The sequence below is a fragment of the Furipterus horrens genome, unplaced genomic scaffold, assembly GCF_987537825.1.
Source record: "Furipterus horrens unplaced genomic scaffold, mFurHor1.1.pri manual_scaffold_9, whole genome shotgun sequence".
In the NCBI taxonomy this organism is placed as follows: Eukaryota; Metazoa; Chordata; class Mammalia; order Chiroptera; family Furipteridae; genus Furipterus; species Furipterus horrens.
The window spans coordinates 59,567,725-59,583,838 of record NW_028327179.1 but is presented as its reverse complement, the minus strand read 5'-3'; the positions used below and the strand labels follow the sequence as shown (position 1 = coordinate 59,583,838).

At 39.3% G+C, this 16,114-nt stretch overlaps 1 protein-coding gene and 1 pseudogene across 1 annotated transcript in view; one reads left to right on the top strand and one right to left on the bottom strand.

Moving 5' to 3' along the window:
* SUGCT (succinyl-CoA:glutarate-CoA transferase) overlaps positions 1 to 16,114 on the bottom strand; it is a 1,282,463-nt gene that overhangs the window by 548,857 nt on the left and 717,492 nt on the right. The window lies entirely within an intron of this gene.
* Positions 10,492 to 11,068, top strand: LOC150001834 (peptidyl-prolyl cis-trans isomerase A pseudogene; annotated as a pseudogene).

Genomic DNA, 16,114 nt, shown 5'->3' with positions numbered 1-16,114 from the left:
AGCAGGCTCGACCCTAGCGCGCCAGCCACCGAACACAAGCACTCCCGGCCCGCCCCGATACGCACCAAAGGAACACGCTGGCCACCATGCACAGGTGCCACCCAGGCACGGCCCAGTGGGCGTGAGGCTAGCATGCCTAACGCTGCACGATGACACACACTGCCGCCACACCCAGGCACCTCTGGCCTGCCCCAGTAGGCGCCAAACCAACAGGCCAGCCGCCATGCCTAGCTGCCACCCAGGCACGCCCCAGCAGGTGAAAGACCAGCGGGCTGGCCACCGCACATAGGCGCCCACCACCGCCGCACACAGGTGTCTGTGGCCCCTCTCCAACGGACACAAAACCAACTCACCAGCCACCACACATGGGCACAGTAGCCACCCGGGCCCACCCCAATGGGTGTGAAATTAAAGTGCCTCCCACCCTACCTGGCTGCTGTGGTTCAGTGGATTGAGCGTCAGCCTGTGAGCCAAGTGTCACTGGTTCAATACCCAGTCAGGGCACATTACTAGGTTGCACATCAGGTCCCCAGTTAGGGATGCAAGCGAGAGACAACCACACAGTGATGTTTCTCTCCCTCTCTTTCTCCTTTCCCCTCTTTCTAAAAATAAAATAAAAAAATAAATGAATTATTTTAAAAAAATAAAAATAAATAAAGTGCCTCCCACTCTAATAGGCCCACAACAAACCTGCCCACCAGTGAGTAGAGGCATCCCCCTCTGCCGGATCAGGAGAGCAACCAGTCTGCCTTGGACCCACCCACCCCAGTGTGCAATGGGTCAACCCGCCCCTGGCCTTCATGAGGGAAGGCACTCGCCTCTGGCTGAGGACAAAGGACAGTGAAATGAACTAGAGGCACTTTGTAATAAGTTTCGGGTTCTGGGTCTTGAGAAAGAGCTGGGAGATCAGCAGATTAGGTCCCAATACAGAAGCATCCCAAGTGCTATGGGAGAAATCACTTAAGCAGAGAGCTCCCCTCCAAGTGGCGTTAGATAGCTCCCCTCCAAGTGGCGTCAACTGGAGACAGCAGCTCAACAACTGTATACAAGAAGTTCACTATATAAAGGCGGGAAATAAAAGTAGATCAATCTAAGAACAGAAACAAGACCAGTGCCTAAAAAGGGGAGGTGGAATAACACCACACCAAACAAAAACAACACTCCACCAAAAAGAAAGGATTCCCAGAAGGAAGGATAGATGACACAGAAGCAAGCAAGCTATCAGACATGGAATTTAAAACAATAGCAATGAGGAAGCTCAATGAACTTGACAAACTTAAAGAAAACCATAAAAAACTCCAGGGGAACTATAAAGAACTCCAGGGAAGATATAAGGAACTAGTGAAACTACACCATTATAAAAAAGGACATATAAAATATCAACAAGAACAAGGAATAAATGAAGAATACAATTTTTGTATTGAACAACATAGAATCAATCAAAAGTAGATTAAATGAAGCAGAGGACTGGTTCAGTGAGTTAGAGGACAACGTAGAAAAATATAAACAAACAATGCAACAAAATGAAAAAAGACTGAAAAAGTGTGAAGAGGGTTTAAAAGAACTGCAGAACAACATGAGATGAAAAATTAGAATCATAGGGATAAAAGAAAAAGAAGAGGAGCAAGGGATAGAAAACCTGACTGAAAAAGTAATGAGAGAAAATTTTCCTAACTTCATGAGAGAAAAAATCATGCAAGTCCAGGGAGAACAGAGGGTCTCAATAAAGATGAACCCAAAAAGGCCTACTCTAAGGCACTTCATAATTAAAATGGCAACATTCAAAGACAAAAAGAGAATCCTAAAAATGGCAAGAGAAAAACAGCAAATAAGATACAAGGGAGCTCCGATAAGGCTATCAACTGATTTATCAACAGAAACACTACAAGCCAGAAGGGAATAACAAAAAAATATTTCAAGCAATGAAAATCAAAGGCCTACAACTAAGAATACTCTTCCAGCAAGACTCTCCTTCAAAGTGGAAGGTGAAATAAGGAGTTTCCCAGACAAAGTAAGACAGAAAGAATACATTTCCACCAAAGCAGCATTGCAAGAGATCCTAAAGGTAATGCTATAAGAAAAAGAAGAAAAAGAGAGAGTGAGAAGAACACAGGTACAAAGGGAAATGAATAAATACCTGTCAATAATAACCTTAAATGTAAATGAATTATATGCTCTAATCAAAAAACATAGGGTAGCACAATGGATACGGAAGCATGACCCACATATATGCTGTCTACAAGACACACAACTCAAAACATAAGATTTAGACAGACTGAAAGTGAAGGGATGGAAAAAAGTATTAAAAGCAAATGGACATGAAAGAAAAGGGGGATAGCAATACTTATATCAGACAAAACAGATTTCACAGCAAAGGCCATAAAAAGAGACAAAGAATGACATTTTATAATACTTAAGGGAACAATCCATCAAGAAGATGTAATCACGGACTTCCGGCCAAGATGGAGGCATAGACAGACATGCTGCATTTCCCTCCACAACTAAGAAGAAATACAACTACCTCAAAACTAGAAACAACCAGAAGTTCCAGAAAATCAAACTGCATGAAGTCCAGCAAACAGAGATATAAAGAAGCAATACTCATCCAGACAGGTAGGAGGGGCAGAGCCAGGGCGGAGAGGATGCGGAGTGGTGGTGGCATCAGCAGCAGCAGCAGCAGCAGTCTAGCGGAAAGCATAGTCACACGTTTTTAAAAGTCAGGAGTAACACCTGGGGAGCACTCCCAGCTCCTGACCAGACCGTATAGCTCATGGTCCCAGCACCGAGGAAAATCAAGCCTCATTGCTTCTGACTGTGCAGACCAGTGGGGATTGGTGTGGAGGCAGAACCTGCCAGTTTCTCAGCAGAATCCACTTCTTTAAAGGGCCCCCACAGTCCTAGAATGTCCGCAGACCCAACCACTCTGGAAATGATGGCCAAGGCAGCAGCTAGAGAAGCACCAGTCCCATAGAAAAATGGGAGAGGTGCCTGGTAAAGGGACAAGTCCTGGGCAGTGCCACAACGTGGTGAAACTGGTCACCCTGTACTGATGAATACCTAAGGCTCCGCCCCTTAAATATAACAGGAGCGACAGATCTACCTGGGATGTGGAGGCAAACAAATACAGGAGCCTGTCAGAATGAGGAGACAGAGAAGTATGGTCCAAAAGGGGAAACGGATCAAGGTTCCAGTGGGAGAACTAAGCGATGAGGAGATAGCCAACCTAACAGGTGAGGAGGTAGACGACCTAACAGACATAGAATTCAAAACACTGGTGATAAAGATGTTCACAGGCTTGACAGATATGCTTGAGTATGGCAGACGCATAAGGGAAGAAGTGAAGGCTATGCTAAGTGAAATGAAGTAAGATCCACACAAAACCAATGGTAAAGGGAAGGAAACCAGGGTTCAAATCAATGAGTTGGAACATAAGGAAGAAAAAAACAGTCAACCAGCTCAGAATGAGGAAGCAAGAATTGAAAAAAATGAGGAAAACTTCCCAAATTTTGTGAGGGAGATGGACATAGAGATCTGGGAAGCACGGAGGGTCCTGAGCGACCTGGACCCAGAGGGGTCCACACCAAGATACATCATGATTGAGATGCATAGGGTGAAAGATAAAGAGAAAGTACTGGGGGCAGCAAGAGAGAGGCAGAGATATGCCTACAGAGGGTGCCTATAGGACTATCAGCTGATTTCTCAGAGGACACTTTGCAGGAAGGAAGGGACTGGCAAGCAGTATTCAATGCGATGAAAGGCAACCCGCAACCAGGATTACTCTATCCAGCAAAGCTGTCATTTAGAATGGAAGGGCAGATGAAGTGATTACCAGACAAGGTAAAGCTAAAGGAGGTCATCATCACTAACCCATTATTATATGAAATGTCAAAGGGACTTACTTAAGAAAAAGAAGATCAAAACTATGAACATTAAAATGACAATAAACTCACAACTATCAACAACTGAATCTAAAAAATAAAAACAAAATCCAACTAAGCAAACCAGAATAGGAAGAGAATCATAGGTATGGGGATCATTTGGAGGGTTATCAGCTGGGAGTGGGGAGGGAGAGAAGTGGAGATATGGTGCAGGGATTAAGAAGTATAATTGGTTGGTACAAAATAGACAGAGGGAAGTTAAGAATAATATAGGAAAGGGTGAAGCCAAAGAACTTATGTGCATGACCCATGGACATGAACTAAGGAGGGTGGGATTGCTGGAGCGAAGGGGAATACTTGGCAGAGAGGAGCAAAGGGGTAAAAAAATTGGAACTATTATAACAACATAATCAATAAAATATACTTAAAAAAAAAAGATGTAACCCTGGTAAACATATATGCACGCAACATAGGTGCACCAAAATATATAAGGAAAATATTGGAAGACTACAAAAAACATATCAACAGCAACACACTCATAGTAGGGGATTTTAACACCCCATTGTCAAAAATGGACAGATCTTTGAAGCAAATGAACAACAAGGATATTGAGGCATTGAAAAACACACTAGATGAAATGGACTTAATTGATATTTATAGAACATTTCACCCCAAAGAAGCAAAATATACATTGTTTTCAAATGCACATGGGACATTTTCAAAGATAAACCACATGCTAGGGCACAAAACAAACTTCAACAAATTCAAGAAAATTGAAATTCTATCAAGCATATTCTCAGATCACAATGCCTTGAAACTAGAAATCAGCCTCAAGGAAAAAACTCAAAAACATTCAAATTCATGGAGAATGAATAACATGCTATTTAATAATTAATGGGTTAACAATGACATCAAGGAAGACATCAAAAGTTTCTGGAAACTAATGATAATAAACACACAACAGCCCAAAACTTATGGGAAACAGCAAAAGCAGTCCTGAGAAGAAAGTTCATAGCAATACAGGCCAACCTAAAAAGGATAGAAGAATCGCAAATAAAATATCTAACCCTATAGCTACAAGAAACAGAAAAACAACAACAAAAAGACCCAGGGAAAGTAAAAGGAAGGAAATCATCAAGATCAGAGCAGAATTAACTGACATAGAGACTAAACAAATAATTCAAAAGATCAACAAAAGTAGGAGCTGGGACTTTCAGCCAAGATGGAGGCATAGACAGACATGTTGCGTTTCCCTCCACAACTAAGAAGGAATACAACTACCTCAAAACTAGAAACAACCAGAAGTTCCAGAAAATCAAACTGCTTGGAAGTTCAGCAAACAAAGATATAAAGAAGAAATACTCATCCAGACAGGTAGAAGGGGCGAAGCCAAGGCAGAGAGGACATAGTGTGGTAATGGCAGCAGTGGCAAAAGCAGCAGACCAGTGGAAAGTGCAGTTAAACATTTTAAAAAGTCAGGAAGAACACTGGGGAGGGTTCCCAGCTCCTAATCAGACCGCGAAGCTCACTGTCCCAGCACCGGGGAAAATCAAGCCTCATTGCTTTTGACTGTGCAAACCAGTGGGGGTTGAGATGGAGGCATAAACTGCTGGCCTCTCAGCAGAGTCTTCTTATTTAAAAGGCTCCCACAGACCTAGAAAATCTGCAGACCCACCCACTCTGGGAACGATGGCCAGAGCAGCAGCTAGAGGGGCGCCAGTCCAGTGCGGAAGTGGAAGAAGTGTCTGGAAAAGGATGGAGTGCTGGGTAAGCAGCATTGTTTCTTCTCGGACTCCTACCCCGCATATAGTGCCACAACATGGTGAAACAGGTCACCCATTACTGACGAATACCAAAGACTTGGCCTCTTACATCATAGTAGGAGTGACAGTTCTCCTGGGGACACGGAAGCAAACAAACACAGGAGACTTCGGGCCAAGATGGAGGCCTAGACTGACACATTCCATCTCCCTCCACAACTAAGAAGGAATACAACAACAGCAATACCAGAAATAACCAGAAGTTCTAGAAAATAAATTGAAGTCCAACATATGAACTTATAAAGAAGTGGTGCTCATCTGGACAGGTAGGAAGAGCAAAGCCAGGGAGGAGAGTTCAACCTGTGCTGTCCACAGCAGCAGCAGTGACGGCAGCAGGACAGCTGTAACCACAGACACCTATATTTAGGGGGAGGCGAGAAGAGCCTGAGGAGCACCCCTGACTGAAGACCAGACCCATCAGCTTGCGATTCCAAAGTCGGAGAAAGCAGATCTCCATTGATTTTGCCTGTGAAGCCCAGAGGGGGTGGGGGTGAAGGAGGAGGCTCCCGGGATCTCAGCAGAGAATGTACTGCAGAAAGCCATTTCGGATCCCCACCCTCACAGAAAATACCACAGCATGGTGAGATGGGTCACTGGTTGTGAGGAGTACATGGGGCTCTGCCTCCTATAGGAGGTGAGAGAGCCCTGCCCAGGAAGCAAAGGTAAACACTAAACAGTCAGGATGGCACAGATCATGGTAGATATCCCAGTGACGCAGCTGAGCAGACAGCAACTATCTAATCTAGTGGTGCAGTAGATAGGAAATCTTTCTGAGGCTCAGTTCAGAACTTTGGTAATAAAAATGCTTACAGATCTAACAGCAGATCTTAAACAAGATGAGGAAGTAATGAAGGCTAGTCCTGCTGAAATGAACAAAAACACACACGACACTAGTGGTGAGGGCAAGACACCCAAGGATCAAATCAACAAATCAGAGCACAGGGAAGAAATAAACAGTCAACCAGTGCAGAAAGAGGATATGAAGGTGAGGAACATGAGAGGTTCAGAAACTTATCAGACAGCTATGAGTGGGCCAACATCTGAATCATAGGGCTGGCAGAAGGTGAAGAATAAGAACAATAAACTGAATAATTATGTGAAAAAATAATGAAGCAGAACTTCCCTAACTTGGGGAAGGAAATAGACTTAAAGGTCCAGGAAGCACAGAGAGTTCCAAAAATACTGGACCCAGGGAGAACCACACAAAGACATATTATAATCAAAATGTCAAAAATTAAGGATAAAGAGAGAATCTTAAAGGCAGCAAGAGAAAAGAAGAGAATTATGTACAAAGGGGTCCCAATAAGACTATCAGCTGATTTTTCAAAAGAAATTCTGCTGGCAAGAAATATTCAAAGTAATGAAAAGCAAAAACCTACAACCACAATTACTCTATCCAACAAAGCTGTCATTCAGAATAGAAGGGCAGAGAAAGTGCTTCCAGGACAAAGTAAAACTGAAGGAGTTCATCAGATCCAAACCACTGTTATATGTAATGTTAAAGGGACTTGTTTAGGAGAAGGAGGATCAAAACTATGAACGCAAAAATGAAAACTGTATCACAACAACCAACAGCAGAAGCTAGAGAATTGAAACGAAGGCAGACTAAGTAGGCCACGAGAGAAGGAAAAGAACTACAGGCATGGGGAACATTTTGGGAGGAGGTGAGTGGAGAGGGGGAAGGGGAAAAGGAGGGAGATGGTAGAGGAATTAAGAAACAGTAGGAGGGAGTGAAGTACATAGGAAAATGTTGAGAAGAACTATATGCACAACCAATGGACATGGACTAAGTGGGGGAAGAACTGGAGGGAGGGGAGTCACTGGGGGGAGGGGAACAAAAGGAAAAGAAATTGGGACAACTGTAATAGCATAATCAATAAAGCATATTAAAATATAACAATAATAATAAATTTTCTAGTATAAAAAATAAGTAGGAGCTGGTTCTTTGAAAAGATAAACAATATTGACAAGCCTTTAGCTAGGCTCATCAAGAAAAAAAGAGACAACCCAAATAAACAAAATCAGAAACTAAAGAGAAGATACCATGACCGATATCACAGAAATACAAAGGATTGTAAGAAATTACTACAAACAACTATATGGCAAGAACCCTGACAACCTAGAAAAAATGAACAAATTTCTAGAAACATATAATCTTCCAACAGTAAATCAGAAGAAGCAGAAAGCATGAATAGACCAAAAACAAATAATAATATTGAAACAATAATTAAAAAAACTCCCGGCACACAAAAGTCCTGGACCAGACAGCTTCACAGGTGAATTTTACATAACATTTAGGGAAGAACTAACACCTACCTTTCTCAAACTATTCCAAAAAACCCAAGAAGAGGGAAGACTCCTAAACACTTTCTATGAAACAAGTATTCTCCTAATTCCAAAACAAAGTCAAGACACAACAAAGAAAAAAACTACAGGCCAATATCACTGATGAACATAAATGCTAAAATCCTAAACAGAATATTGGTAAACCGGCTCCAGCAACATATTAAAAAGATCATACATCATGATCAAGGGGGATTCATCCCAGGGATGCAAGGATTGTTAAATATTCGCAAATCAATAAATGTAATATACCACATAAACAAAATGTAAGACAAAAACCACATGATCATATCAATAGATTCCAAAAAGGCATTTGATAAAGTACAACACCCATTTATGATGAAAACACTCAGCAAAATGGGAATAGAGGGAGCATATCTCAACATAATAAAGGCCATATACGAGAAACCTGAAGCCAACATTTAGTACTCAATGGACAAAAACTTAAAGCATTCCCCATGAGATCAGGAACAAGACAAGGATGTCCACTCTCTCCACTCCTTTTCAACAAAGTATTGGAAGTTCTAGCCACAGCAATCAGACAAGAAAAAGAAATAAAAGGCATCCAAATTGGAAAAAAGTAAAACTGTCATTATTAGCAGATGACATGATAGGGTACATAAAAACCCTATAGACTCCACAAAAAACTTATCACCCTAATAAGTGAATTTGGAAAATAGCAGGGTACAAGGTCCATATTCAGAAATCAAAGGCATTTCTATACACCAACAACAAAACATCAGAGATAGAAACTAGACAAAATATCCCACTTACTATAGCAACCAGAAAAATAAAGTAACTAAGAATAAATTTAACCAAAGAGGTAAAAGACTTGTACTCAGAAAACTGCATAACTCTGAATAAATAAATTAAGGAAGATACAAATAAATGGAAGCATATACCATGTTCATGGATGGGAAGAATCAACATCATTAAAATGCCCATACAACCCCAAACAATTTATAGATACAATGCAATCCCTAATAAAATACCAGCAGTGTATTTCACAGACCTAAAACAAATACTTCAAAAATTTATCTGGAACCAAAAAAGAGTTTGAACAGCCACAGCAATCTTGAGACAAGAATTCAATAGGAGGAATCACAATACCTGACATCAAATTATACTACAAGGCCAATGTAATCAAAATACTCTGGTACTGGCATAAGAACAGACATATAGATCAATGGAACAGAATAGAGAGTCCAGAAATTAACCCAGGCCTCTGCAGAAGAAAGAAAGAACTCCTACCATTTGCGACAACATGGATGGAACTAGAGAGAATTATGCTTAGCGAAATAAGCCAGGCAACAAAGGACCAATATCATATAATATCAACTAATACAGGAAAATAATGAACAACACAGCAAACAAGCAAAACTGAAGCAGAGGCATGTAAACAAGGAGCAGACTAACAGTGACCAGAGGGGAGCGGGGAGAGGAAGAAAGGGAGTAAGAAGTGGATGGTTCTATTCAAAGAAGTAGTATAAATGATCATGGACATGGACAACAGGGTGGGGATTGACTGTGGGAGAAAGGGTTGGTAGTATGAGGGGGGAGAAATGGAGGAGAAAGTGGGACAGCTTAATATAAAAACAATAAATAAATGAAAATTTAAAAATATATACCATTTCTCTGTCAAAGGCAACCTAATAAAAAGAATTCTCTACTAACATTGTTAAGTAATGGAAGAGATAAAAAGATGTGTTTAAAGTATTATAAAGGTAGCAAATATAGGAGCAGTTACTACTCTTAGGACAGGTGGAAACAATAGAAAATACTAAAATTATTAAACCAGGAACCTTAGAGGAAGAAGCTGTAGAGCTAAAACTCAGATGTCTGAGGGTAAGGTGTTGCCGGCCAGTTAGATCTGGTTTATCTGAGAAAAGATATTTTGAAGTTAATTCTGCAAGTGCTGTTAAAACTTCAAACCTGATTCAACTACTGCCACATAACAGAACTGCTGCTGCTGGGGTGAAGAAGTGCTGCTGGAGTGATGAAGGAAGCACACAGGAAGCACAAAGAATAGAGTACGTGGGAAGAAAGACTTCTTCCTCTTTCTACTCTACTGCTCCCTCTAGTGCCTCCTCTGTTAGATTCAAGCAAGAAGTACGGTGGCAAAGCAGAAGTGTGGTTTAGAATCCCAATTCCAACATCACAAAGCAGAATATAAAAGGATGGATATGCAGCTGAGAAACAACTTAGTCCCTGGTCTGCCCCTTTGACGACTACCCTTTCATAAACAACACAACTCTATGTTCCACTTAGTAAGACACAACTATTCTCAGTACAAATGAAGACTTCCTCTCTTCAAAATCAGTAGAGTCAAAATTTCAAGTCATGATATCCACCCCTGTGCAGTTACTTCATGGAAAATAATTTCTAAAAACTATAAAATAGCCTAGCAGACACCGTTGTTGCTGCCGCCCCGGATATTCCCGCATCCAGCCATGGTCAACCCCATCGTGTTCTTTGACATCGCTGCAGACAGCGAGCCCTTGGGCCACGTCTCCTTCGGGCTGTTTGCAGACAAAGTCCCAAAGACGGCAGAAAACTTTCGTGTTCTGAGCACTGGGGAGAAAGGATTTGGTTATAAAGTTTCCTGCTTTCACAGAATTATTCTAGGATTTATGTGCCAGGGTGGGGACTTCACATGGCACAATGGCACAGGCGGCAAGTCCATCTACGGGGAGAAATTTGATGATGAGAATTTCATCCTGAAGCACACAGGTCCTGGCATCTTGTCCATGGCAAATGCTGGACCCAACACAAACGGTTCCCAGTTCTTCATCTGCACAGCCAAGACCGAGTGGCTGGATGGCAAGCATGTGGTCTTTGGCCAGGTGAAAGGCGGCATGGGTGTTGTGACAGCCATGGAGCGCTGTGGGTCCAGGAATGGCAAGACCAGCAAGAAGATTACCATTACTGACTGAGGACAACTCTAATACATTTGACGTGGGTTTTATCTTAACCACCAGACCATTCCTTCTGTAGCTCAGGAGAGCACCCCTTCACCCCTCTCTGCTTGGAATTTTATGTAATCTTCGTGCTCTCACCACAGTTCATTGGGTTCCATATTTTCCTTACCCCTTCAAAGTCTAGCTGGATTGCAGAGTTAAGTTTATGATTATGAAATAAAACTAAACAACAACAAAAAAACTATAAAATGGTGGAGATAGTAGAAAATTAATATGTACACACATATATACATGTATATCCATAGAAACAAAACAAACTAACAAGGAGTAAAATATACATAGCTGCTTCAGTCTTTATTTATGCAAATGGCCATGAAGCCGTCACTGATATTTATAATTTCCTTCTTTCACTATCTATTCCAAGTTTCTTCTGCCCTCAGTCCACAACTTCAGCAGGTCACTATTCTTATCCAGTGAGGTAAGCTAAACCTTCATTCCTGAAATGTCTCAATCCTGTTTTGGTGTAGTTTTCCTTTAACTTTTACTACTAGACAGGGAAGTAGTAATAGGTGTCCAAGAGATTGCTCTGGGTTTTAGGCCCCATTGTGAAGTACTACCGCTATTTTCCCTTGGTAATCAAGATCAATTATCCCAGTCAGCAGTAAGCACTTTTGTTGCCTATTTCTTTAGAAGCATGAGATCCCAAAACAGTCAAATGACAATCTCATCTTCATTCAATAAATCATTACTGCATCCCCAGGTAGAGGCACTCTTTCCTTAGGAAATAAAACCACCAAACTAGACAAGCTTCAATTTGTGGAGAGAGAGAGAAGCAAAACTTCTGACAATATGCTATTCAATTTTACACTAAAAGGAGCCATTCGTAACTTTTTGATATTTAAATCCAAAGTGATACAGCACCCTATATAGGGCTCTAATTCAAAGCATATACTGCATCCTGTAAGATAGAACCCTATCATTCCAGAATGTTGTCCTCATTCCACCTGTCTATTAGTCATATTTTTTGTTGTGAAATGAGTTTCTTGATTAGTAACAATATCAGAATATCTTGGTAATGGATAGTACTTTCCATGAGTCTATGGATGGTGCTTCTTTTGAGAACTGTGAGCAGGGAAAACAAATGCATATCAGAATTACATGTCAATTTCGGGGTGGACAAATCATGCCAACTCCATAATGGAAGGGGTCCGATATAATCAACCTACAACTGAGTAGCTGACTCATACCCCCAGGTAATGGAACCATAACAATGTCGCAGTATTGGCCTCTACTCTTGGTAGGGTAGATACTAATCAGTAAAGACAATCAGATCAGCTTCAGTGGGGAGTGATCTATGTTGTTGAGCCCACCCATAACCTTTATCCCTGTACAATGGCTACTTTGTACATAGACCTATTGAACAAACACTAGGGTGGCTGAAAAAGAGACTTACTAACATCCATAAAAAATGTGTTATTTTGTCTGCCTAATTATTGACAGCTATTAATGAACATGAACACAGAACACAAATATCTTCACACTACCTATTCAGAGGGGAGGAATATCTTACAATTAGGACAAGGGAAGCAAGGAAGGTTTGGCAATTTTAGGGAAGTTCAGTAACTTGTCCCAAGTACAAAATAGAAACTAGAAGAGCAAGGATCCTACCTCACATCTGTTTGATACTGGCTTACACACCTGTCGCTATTCTACAGTGTCTCTAAAAGAAGGAAAAAGAACAGAAGCCAGAGAAAAGATATAATTACACTATCAACACATTTTTTAAAGAGTTTTTAAATCTGATGGTCTTCATCAAGGTCAATACTGCAAATAGTTGCATAGACCAAGGTATGAGGCAAAGACACACACACACACGCACACACACACAAAACCAAAAAACAACGCCTAATTGGAAGTCACTTTTCACCTTAAAAGAGAAGTTTCAAATGAAAAGTGAAGATAGCAACCAAATTTCAATAGATCCTCTAAGGAGTTGCAAGAAGAATGTCATGGTAGACAAAATGAAAAGACAAGGAGATGGGAGATAAAGGGTGGCAACCAAAAGAAGACCAGAAGGAAGTGAACAAAACAGAGAGATGGAGGGGTGAAAGGAACATTGTGTTAATGTGATGTACATATGAAAGAAGTATGCAAAGACTGGATGAGAAGAGCAAATAAGTACTAGGTCCAATATATTCTCCAAGTTCCCTGATAAAGGAGAATTTCTAAGGGTATCTATTTACAGAATTGCTTGAATTATTAAAAGATTTGTGAACTCACCCAGAGACGGTGAATGATACATAGGTAGTACTCAACAAATAGTAATTAACAGTGACAATAGTAGTAATTATGATAATAGCTTACATTTACGAAGGGATTATTATGTACCAGATACTGTAGTAAGCAATATTTACATCATTTCATTTAATCATTACAATGACTGTGTGATTGCCAACATTATAGTTATTTCATAATTGAGGAAACCAAGGTTTAGAAATAAGTAACGTGTTCAAGATCACATAACTAGTGACAGAGACAGCAATCTCTATCTGATTCCAAAAGCCATTTACTTGACTAGTAAGGAAAGAGAAGATAGGGAGGGAAGAAAGAAAGGCAAGAGGGAGGAAGGGAGGGAGAGAACAAAAGAAGAAAGTCATGATATGAAATACTTAAAATAGTAACAACACTACTTGATCTTAAAGACTCTGTAACAATAAATTTACATATACCCCATTTAAACATGGAATAAGTGAAAGGAGCATTTTGCTTCTAACCTGACCACATCTAGTTTTGCTTTTATCATATTTTTCATAATCTAGGGGTCCTTTTAACCTGTATTCATCAGTGCAGGAAAATTCCAGATATTTTAAATCCTTTAGCCACACTTGCAACAAAATTATTTACTACCTTTGGGTTGAAATCTTGTTTTAGAATCAAAATTTTAGAAACTATACCACCAATATGTAAGATAACTGTATGAGGTATTGCTTTTAAACATTTCCATCCTTTCTCCTGCATCTGAATTGCAGTAGTACACACCTTCTTCAGTGACTCTGCAATGGCAGGTGAATGTGCTACCAATTTATGAGAAAAATAAAGCCCAAGTCAAGTTATATCACCTGTGATACTTTGTCTACAAACCAGAAGTATTACAGAAATGAGAGCAGAGATGGAATGGCAACTCTTTCATTGCAAATTTGGTTTGTCCATACCCAGTAATTCATTCTGTTCTTCTTTCTACTGAACAAATGACCTAAGAGTCCTAGTTGTTTATGTTTTACAATATTTTCTTTAAAATATAATGACTAATAGTTTACCAAATTTCTTTCACATTCATTATTTCATCTGATCTCATGATAACCTTGAGAAATCAATATTATCATCATTTCATAAATCACAAAGCTGAGATTTATTGGGATGGACATACTGAAGATTACTGGATTGAAATCCAGATTTTCTCACCCAAATTTCCTCTAAACTATAAAAGCCCCTAGAAGCTTAACTTAATAGTCACCAGATTTTTTTATCTGTCTCATTTTTAACCATTCTAATTATATTCAATGCTCTTTGTTAAAAATTGTAGATATTGTAGTATTGTGAGGATATTGTGAGTTTTGTGTATTTTATTATTTTGTTTTTATTCCATATGCCTAGGAAACATCTATTAGTATCCCCTAAAGATAAATTGGATATCAACTCTTATTTGGATATCAACTCTTATTTGGATATCGCTTTTTCTTCCAGCTCATATAAAAATTCCATATTACCTCTTTTTTATTTTTTTATGTGTGTAATAATTAAGCCAATTCCCCATTGTTTATCTCATAGTCTTCCAAACTTAAAAATTAGAAGCTATTCAGCTTTGTCTTCTGAAGAATAGTTCAGATTCCAAAGCATCATATAGTATAACAGTCAAATGCAATTGATGACTCTGTCATTTACTTAGTACCTGGAATGAATGTAGAGTTGAATGAGTTTTTCAACAAAGCTGAAGTTTATTGGACACTTGTAAATTATTCTAATTCACACTGAATGTCTTGGCAATGTAAGTTCCTCTACTAGAAGGAAAATCCATTCAAATCATTAAGTAAAAATAAGCTTTGTTTATTTAAAGTTATAAGCTAATAAACTTATCAATAGCCTGTCTTATCTTTTATGAATTGTCCCTGTCACAATAATTTTATTATACAATCTACTTACTTGTCTGTCCATTTATTTCATAGATTTAATTCAAAATATGCTTTCAACATTTTCTCAATCTTTTCCTATTCTTATCCCCAAAATTTTTTTATGTATCTACGATTGCATCTTCAAATTTCTCTTTTGCAGTGCTTTTAAAATTGTTTATTTTAAATAATTTCAAACATACAGAAGATTTGAAAATAGTTACAAAGAGTTCCTATGTACTCTTTACCTCACTTCTCCTAATTCTAACTGGTTATGTAAACATGGTAGAATTGTCAAAACTAAGAAACTAATGGTAGTACAATTCTATTTAGTAAACCATAGACTTTATTTGGATTTCAGCAACTTTCCCACCAATGTCCTTTTTCTATACCAGGATCTAATTCAGGATTATGAATAATAATGATGGTGACTAAAACAACAGCAAAAAACAATTCATTTGAATCACAACTCAAATAATATAACAAATACTCATTTGTTCATACTGACATAACAAATGAGTAAATAAATAAGTGGGGATAAAGGACAAGTTTTATTTGGAGAAGTAGTAATAAATGTAGAAGAAATGAAGTAAATAGAAAATTACCATAGAATATCACAGTAGTAATTACTGTAGGCAAAATCCACTAGTGAATGCTTAAATTAGTGCATAAATGTTTATTGAGAAACAGGATACTTGCAATACAGCATCATCTTCCATGTAAAGTTTGATAATTCAAAATAAAAGCCCATTTGAAAAACAAAATCAACTAGAATACACTATTTTGGTGTGGTAATTTTTGTATTTAGCCTTACAGTATCCAGTCAAAAAACCACTTTCAGGCGTCAGCTTGAGGGGAAGCAAAGGCCCTGGCTACAGGAATTAAGCTGCCACACCCACGGTCCTTAAGCCTGACGGCTAATCACAGATTGAATAGATTATCAACTAAAGGAGACAGACAAAGGCAGTAGATCCCTGGAAGTCTCCAAC